We start from the raw sequence: 9,350 nt of genomic DNA, 5'->3' as shown, positions 1-9,350 counted from the left end.
TTTAATTTAGTTTTTGGTGTTAAAAAGTTACAATGTTTTCAAATGCAAAACAACATATTAAAACAGTATTATTGTACAACAGAATGTGTCCAACATCCAAGCGGATCGATGTCTAGCCGAGACGCCTAGGCCTTCCAAGGCGTGATGGGGGATCGGGAGAAATAAGGAGTCGGAATACTCAGATGCAAGGGTATTAGTGTGGATATCTGTGTGGATACTCCACCATTAAGCGTCAACATTTCTTGTCCTTCTCAATATTCGCATCATACGGTAGACTTTAAAGTAAAGAGTAGAAACTTCTTAATCATACTCCCTACCACTCGAGGGACAGATAAATATTATTTCTTTCTGCCTGTCTGTCTGTCAGCTCGAACCTCAAGAACTATCTAACATATAGACTTGAAATTCTGCATGAAGCTTCATTTCTGTATAAGCAACATTAAGTTTGATTATAGTGCGTGTTACTCCATGGAATTCTACACTTTTCATTGGTCACAGAATACAAAAATTGAGAATTTGAAATATTTTTGTAGAGTAAGTATATTTGTAAAAAATATTACGTAAAATTATACATTTTACATTTTGCTTGACATTTTCCATGCAATCTCAGTGAGCGCGGACCTTTACACATAACAAGTAATGAGTCGTAATCCTACCTATCATCATACTTTCTGGGATAATCGATTTGGATGATAATTAACTTTATATATTAAACTAAAATTTACTCTTTGTATTTGGTAAGCAATTAGTTAAAACAATCTAATTCGTGTAATGTTTGTAATTTTGTACAACCGTATGGTTCCAACAAAGTATTATACAGTGTTCATAATATTGTTCTGATTGCGTTGTAGAAGACCCATTCTTAGATAATTCCTCTGTAACAGATCTCACCTAACGGCTATTGAGGATCTTTAAAGAAATATATTAATTTAAAAGCCATTTGTTCAAATGTCCGCATAAATAATAAGTGACTAAATCTCTTTATATGGGAGTACACAGAGATATTTTAAAATTTCCATAAAACTCGGGAATGGGTGAAGCAAAATGTATTGGCATATAGCTGTATTGTAATTAATGCACAAAAAATAATTACCTTTTTCCATAGGAGAGAATGTTTATTACTAGTTGACTGGATCTAGCATGAACACCTGGCAGACTCAATTATTACCAAGTTTTATTAAAATGTAAGCTTCCAATTATAAGTAAGCACTGGATTTTACAATGATCGTGTACATCAAACAATATCAAAATGAATAAAGGAGAGTCAACAAATCTGTAACTTGTAATGAAAATAAACAACGATTAAATAATTTTAAATCGATTAATTCGATAAAATACAAAACATTTAGCATATGATGAAATTAGATAGATAAAATGATATTTTACGCACCACACTTTGATATTGGTACATTATCTAAAACAATGCCTCTGATGGGGCAACATTAGAAGGGAACAATTTATTTGCCCACTTCAATCATTTTGATTGTTATACATTAGAGATAATTGTTCTGGCATTGCACTAGAGTGCTCAGAGGATGAGAAATGGGGACACCTCCTACAGTCAGTTGTGGTCTACAGAGTACAAACCTCCCACGCCATGACAGGAAACATAAACTATACATCTCACAGTCCCCACTCAACATATTTAGTTGTAAATTGTTCACCACAGTTCACGCGACTATTTACTTAAATTTAATGTAGCTAAAAAGATAGGCATAGTTCTTTCATTATTAAGATGCTGAAAAATTCGACACTACTAATTTACATGTGATGGAACATAAAACTAGAAAGGAAGGAGTTATTTTGCATCATCTCGGGCGGAAGTATCTCTTCACACCAGATACGGGAATCTTTCTTTTTTAAGTCATATTATTGATTGGAAAGAATAACATTAGGATATATGTCAACGATATTTTTAAGGAAATATATTAGTAGCCACCCCGTCTTGATGATTGGAGTCCATCCTCTTCTTCACGAGTTAAAAGCCTTAAGACATAAGGTTAAGGTTATCCGAAAAGTACTATATGTGGAGATGAGTTAGTGGTAATATTATGATCAAGAACAGAATGAGTTGTACATAAAAACTCAGACATATACCTAAGGGTCTGGAGTGACTGGAGCAAGTTCCAACCATGTCACTGCACAGAACAACATATCCGCACACGGCTGGGGAGGTGAACTACAACAAATGTGTGGAAATGAGTTAGTGGTAGTTATGTTTGATAACAGAATGAGTTGTTCTTAAAAACACAGACAATTAATGAATGGTCTAGAGTCGTTTGATTGAAATATCTAAAAACCTGTTACAGTAACTCTGTTTAAAGTTTAAGTCCGATTTATCACAATATTACTGTTACTAGTCGTTACTATGTCGCTATAAGATCAATCAATAAAATTATAAGAAAATATTTATGTTCTAGTTTTAAAACAGTTTTCCTTGTGGTTGAAATACAAACTGACAGATCTTATCAATTTGTGAGGGATACTTATTAAATTCTATAACGGAAGAGGAAAAGAGTGCCCAAGTTTGGTTAACAGGTTGTTAAGGCAGAGGAGACATTCAAAGTGGGATTTGGAGCGTGGAAGTAACATCTTTGTATAAGATAGAGCAATCTTGACGTGCAGGAAAATATGTTTTCCTTGTGTTGAAATTCTTGTTGAGTATATCTTTTCAAATCAGCAACTCATTTAAAATGTAGTTTAAACAGGTTTTTTCTTTTATAACGTCATCTAAACTGTTATATAACAATATAATGGTGTCTATCTGTATGATTGTGTGTCTGTTACTAACAATCATGTAGAAACTACGAGACCGATTGAACTGGAAACCCTCTAGACTACGGTCCACTGTTTTGGGAAACTCTATTATCCATTATATTTGTAGATTTGTCTTTAGTTATAATAACTTGTACAAATATAAACAAGTTTAGTAAAACAGGATATTAAATTTCTTTTGTTATTCATTTGTTACATTGTTCTTGTTACATTCTTGTTCAAATTATTTTACTTGTTACAGTGTTTGTTACAGTATTCAGTTACACTTTACAAACGTTATGTTATGTGCGGAACCTTTTCGTTTTCTAGGTTTGCTTTTATAGGGATTCTAATCAACTACAGCTAAATGCTTTAATTTATTAAATAATAAGTATTCTTTGTTTGAAATTTGTTTTTGCCATGGAAGGAATGTGAAGGAAACATGATTTTTCCAAACTCAAAGTGTGAATTCCAGGAGTTACATTGCAAAATTTTAAATACGTCTTGCACACTATTAAAAAATGAAACAACTACCAATTCAACCGTTTTCATAAAATTTCTTACTACTTTCAAAGTCAATATCACAGTAATTTTGTACATTACAAATTTATAAAGTAATATTTTAATAACATGTAAAATATTTTTCACAAAAGCACTGTGCAATAACAATTTACTAGAATTTTATTAATCGGACCCATTGGAAAACTTATTATGTTTCGCTAATAACAACAATAAAGAACGTAGGAAAACACACAATAAATAAAAGTATGTTTCATTAGGCATATGAAAGAATAAACATGATAATGCATCCCAAGTCTTTTTTCTGAAACAAAGTAAAAGAAGAATTCTTTTTTATCATAAACGTGTTAGATTTCAACCTGAAACTCGGGATTGCATAGAAAAATATCCAGACTGCTTCGTTTTATTACTTTTCATCCCAAGTCTTTTTGATGAAACAAAGAAAAAGAAGAATTCTTTTTTATCATAAACGTGTTAGATTTTAAGTTGAAACTCGTGATTGCATAGGAAAATATCCAGACAGCTTCTTTTTGTTACTTTTCAATGACTGAGATCAGGTTTTAGTCTCTCTAATTTATGTGTTTAAATTTATTCTTATTTGTAGACCCTAATTTAAAAAAAACGAAATATCTTTGTTCCAATTAATATTATGTTCGATGAAGTTAAAAATCCTGATTTCCATTAAAGTAAGTAAAGTAAGGCTAGGGAATTGGGTTTAACCTTGTAACTAAAATTAACAGAGAACAATAAACAGATTCTCTACTTAAATTACAAAAATTATCTTAATTTTATATTTATAATCGTGAAATATACTTATTAAGAGTATTTAATATTATGAAATCAAAAGAAGAAGAACAAATTTTAATGATTAACAATTTGATATTTACGAGAGAAAAAATAATCTTATTTTACTATGTGACTCATCTAGCTGTATCGCTTAGGAACTAAATTATTATAGAATACATAGAAATATATTTTGCGTTTTGTTGTGTATAGAGCAAATGTAAATAACTTTGCATTTAATTTATACAAAAGACATTAACACTTCATAATGTCTTCGTGATTTAATTTTAGTAACAACAAATTATTAGCTCATTTGGTATTTGTTAGTCCAAAAGCGTTCTTATTTAAATGAGGTGGAAGCTATTACTGTATGCTGTATTCAGTCAGCGTAATCAGCAGTTAATAGTATTCCATTGATAGCTATCTATCTTGGCAGCTCATTGATCGCTATCCTCTAGGCTTCCATTGTCGTCTCATGAATATTACTTACTCAATCTGAAACCCATTAGTAAAAGGCCTAGTATCCTATTCACAGATTGTAATACTGTTATATAGTAAAATCTGTTAGCTTCTGAAAGTAATGTTGCTATTTATAGTAATGAAAAGGTTTCATTTCTTAGGTAACAATGCTAATGTACGTTTTCTAACATATTTGTTCAATATTTAAGAGCAATTTATCTTATTAACGTTTAAAAGTCACCTTGGTGGAAGACATTCCACGTCAACATGGCAATGAATACGTCGTGTTTACGTACAAGTAATTTACTTATAATAATGAACATAGTTTTAAACTGTTTCATTTGTTTTTTAACCAATTTTTATGTTTTTAACCTATGTTGACATGCACAATGTCGTTTAGCTATAGAGATTCAAGATATGGCCAGTCTATGGAATATTTCGAAAAGATAACTGAATTTGTGTAATGATCAGATCATTCTCAACTGTTATTTACACAATTTAGAACTGTACTCGGAAATATCTTACTCTACAGCAGCAATGTAAAGCTTTAACAAACTTAATAGTTGTCTTGCTCTCGAAGACTTTTGGCGTCTTGGTTGACAATTAGCTGACTTGGAGGGACCAGGTTTTCCGTACAGCGGAAAAGGCCTCTAAGATGGTAACTAATCTTAGCAGGCTCATGGCCAACGTTGGCTGTCCGAAGTTCAGCAAGAGAAGACTGTTAATGTCTACTAGTCCAGTCCGTGCTCCTTTACGGGGCTGAGATGTGGGTAGACGCACTATATATTGAATTTTATCGGATACGGATCGCCCGGGTACAGCGTCAAGCGGCGCTCCGGGTGTGTTCCGCCTGCCGTACAGTGTCTGAGCCTGTCGTCCTGGTTATTGCTGGAGTCATCCCGTCAAGCTTTTGGCAGGGGAGAGGAAGGCAATTTATCAGCGACAAGGCGAAATCGGCAAGGACACTGCAAAGACTGAGGAGCGCTCTCGTACGTACCAGCAATGGCAAAACATCTGGCAACAAGACACCCGTGGACGTTGGACTGCCAGACATATCAAACAAGTCCAACCGTGGGTAGAACGACGGCATGGCGAGGTAGATTACTACCTCACAATGTTTTTGAGTAGTCACGGATACTTCCGGTCCTACCTACACCGGATGGGCAAGGCCGTTTCGCCGGATTGCATTTATTGCTCAGGCGTTCCCAACGACGTGGTACACACTTTCTTCCGCTGCCCGCGTTTGGAAAAGCCCCGCCTTGAAGTGGCTCAAACTTTTGGTATGATTGCGGTGGACACGGTCTGTGACCGGACGTTGGAGGGCGAGGACTACTGGTGCTGCTGGTCCAGCTTTGCACAGGGTATACTCCGCGCCAAAAAGACAGATCTGGACCGGAACGCGGGACGGCTAGATAGGTAACACACCTACCTGTGGGCGTAAGCCAAAATTAGGCCTAGCCCGAAGTTTAAAGCGATAAGCGGTTTAAGGCTAGAATCCTAAGATTGGAGGAGGGTTTTTGTGGGTATTCTACGCAAGTAGGAGTCCCACACTATAGGCTGGCCACCTGTCTGCGTAAAAGCATTTTCCTGTCTCTCATAAAAAAATAACTCTCGAAGAATTTTAAAAACTAAAATTCTTGACATAGTGCAATGTTAAGTTCTTAATTGTTACATTGATCACTTATTTATATATAAATTTGTGATAAAATTAACTACAAATTCACTGCGAAGTTGGTTAACCTACCGTATTACTTCTGTTGGCTGTCTGAAGAGCCAACATGACATTTCCTCGCCGCATACAAGGTGGCAGTGTCCTGCTATTTAGTGACCTGCAACTTAGTGTCCTGCTGTTTCTCCATAGGCTCGTGAATGGCGCCATAGATTCCCCCGTGATCCTTGATACCATCGCTCTCTCCACCCCGCGGGGAACTCGGTCCAGGACGGTCTGTCGCAGACGTTACCATCCAACTGGCTACGCCTCTAACAGCGGTGTTTGTCGACTATTGAGACTTTTGAGTCCGAGGCATTTTAAAAAAATAAGTTGACCATAATTGATATTTAAACTTAGTCATTAGGTTTTGTTTTTGTGCTAATGGTAATACTGTTCAAGTTGTAATTTTAATTCTATTTGTTGCTTTAAATTGCTAAATTATTCTATACTAATTGCTACTCTGAGATAGTTTTGTTACTTTCAAAACTTTACTGTTCTTGTTACGTTTCATAGTTTTACTCATATTTATCGAGCTTGTCCGTGAGGCTGAACGGTACCTTTTCTTCTAAAACTATTTTATTTCATTTATCTATCACGCCATCTTGATACTTCAATAATAACATTCATTGTAAAATGGAGTAACCCATTGGGGAATAAATAAATATATTGTTTTCATATATTTAGACATTGAAGAAACATACGCTCATGATTGTATAATGAGCCATTTAATTAAAAATTAAAAGCTGTAACACGAAGGATTATTTTATAATCACATGGGGAATACAACGACTAGAGAAGTTAAAGTAGTTAATTGAGGCGTAATTTTACGAGACAAGACTTACATATTATCATTATGACAATTTGGAGACCAAAGGGTCAAAGGTAACTTGCAAACCTTTAATAGTCGGGGATCGGTGGGCTGTTGGCATGGCCCATTCTGTGGTTACCCAATACCCATAGAAACGGCAACCATTGCTTGACCGTATATTGCAGCGTTGTGTATATAGCTCTAACCGCCGTACACACGACCACACTACTGACAGGTACCAATCAGGTAATGAGGTGACTGGTAAATTTAGTTTATTGCAATTGGAACTGGAGTTATCTGTTGTCACCCTAAGCTACGATTGGTTGAACAATCCGAATAGAACGTATATCTATTATATGTTGTCACCCAAATCTACGATTGGTCGAACAATCCGAATATAACGTATATCTATTATATGTTGTCACCCAAATCTACGATTGGTCGAACAATCCGAATAGAACGTATATTTATTATATGTTGTCACCCAAATCTACGATTGGTCGAACAATCCGAATAGAACGTATATCTATTATATGTTGTCACCCAAATCTACGATTGGTCGAACAATCCGAATAGAACGTATATCTTTTATATGTTGTCACCCAAATCTACGATTGGTCGAACAATCCGAATAGAACGTATATCTATTATATGTTGTCACCCAAATCTACGATTGGTCGAACAATCCGAATAGAACGTATATCTACAGTATTATATGTTGTCACCCAAATCTACGATTGGTCGAACAATCCGAATACAACGTATATCTATTATATGTTGTCACCCAAATCTACGATTGGTCGAACAATCCGAATACAACGTATATCTATTATATGTTGTCACCCAAATCTACGATTGGTCGAACAATCCGAATAGAACGTATATCTATTATATGTTGTCACCCAAATCTACGATTGGTCGAACAATCCGAATACAACGTATATCTATTATATGTTGTCACCCAAATCTACGATTGGTCGAACAATCCGAATAGAACGTATATCTATTATATGTTGTCACCCAAATCTACGATTGGTCGAACAATCCGAATAGAACGTATATCTATTATATGTTGTCACCCAAATCTACGATTGGTCGAACAATCCGAATAGAACTTATATCTATTATGTGTTGTCACCAAAATCTACGATTGGTCGAACAATCCAAATAGAACTTATATCTATCATGTGTTGTCACCCAATTCTACGATTGGTCGAACAATCCGAATAGAACTTATATCTTTTATGTGTTGTCACCCAAATCTACGAGTGGCTGAACAATCTGAATAGTATTTTTATCTATTATTACTTGGATCGTTGGATGTTAATTCAAGGCTTACAGAACAGTTGACGACAAATAAGTTTTCATATTTTTGTAAAAGATTTCAAGTAACTCTAATTTGACACAGGTCAAGTAAAACATGTCTTTTCATGAGCTCTTGGCAATAGTTTATAACACAAGAATCCAGTAAGGTGTCCTTTGATTGGGCGCCCAACATCTATTTGAACTGAACATGAAATCAAATGTTTCCTCAGAAAACAGCATCTCGATATAATTTACTCTGTCATGGAAATTGTGTCCTTTATCACCCCAGAATTTAAAAATCCACCTCCGATAAAGCTAATACTTTGTGCCCCAAAACTTCATTTCGAACTTAAAATAAGTTTTATGATGTATTATTGATGACCTGATTATATTTGAATTTATGTACCCTTGGGTGAAATGAACACGGAATCTAATTATTTGACATTGAAAAATAATTATTGCAAGATTTATTCCAAGATAACTAAAAAAATGCAAAATAAAAAACAGAAATTTCACATAAAAAGAACACTGATAGTATTTTACTAATGTCTTGACAAGTGTGTTGAGGAATATTCAGTTTTAATTGTTATATGTAATTTATTTTGTAGAAATTGTTACTATAACAAGCATTACTGTTCTGATTTAATGGAACAATTTGTATAATACGTTAGTAAAATTTTATTATAAATAAGTTACAAGCTGTCATACTCCAAAGACTAATGGTTATAGTCTCGGCTCTCTAACTGAGAGATCACGGGTTCAAATCCCTGGGAGGGCCAATCATGTATAGACACGAAACTGTGTGTGTACTTTGAAAATAAACCAGTGTACATTGAAGCCGACATAGCTGAAGCTGAGGCTTGAAAGAGAACAAAAAAAGTTGCATGCAAGCTTGATGGATTTTCTATAAAGTTTGTATATATCCATAATCAAGTGCTATTTATGGAATAAATTATTTTAATTGTGGTCCAACATTATAAGCTTAGAATATTCTTGTAAGTATATACTAAC

The sequence above is a fragment of the Homalodisca vitripennis genome, chromosome 3 (assembly GCF_021130785.1).
Source record: "Homalodisca vitripennis isolate AUS2020 chromosome 3, UT_GWSS_2.1, whole genome shotgun sequence".
Classification (NCBI taxonomy): domain Eukaryota; kingdom Metazoa; phylum Arthropoda; class Insecta; order Hemiptera; family Cicadellidae; genus Homalodisca; species Homalodisca vitripennis.
Note: the sequence above shows the minus strand (reverse complement) of the source record.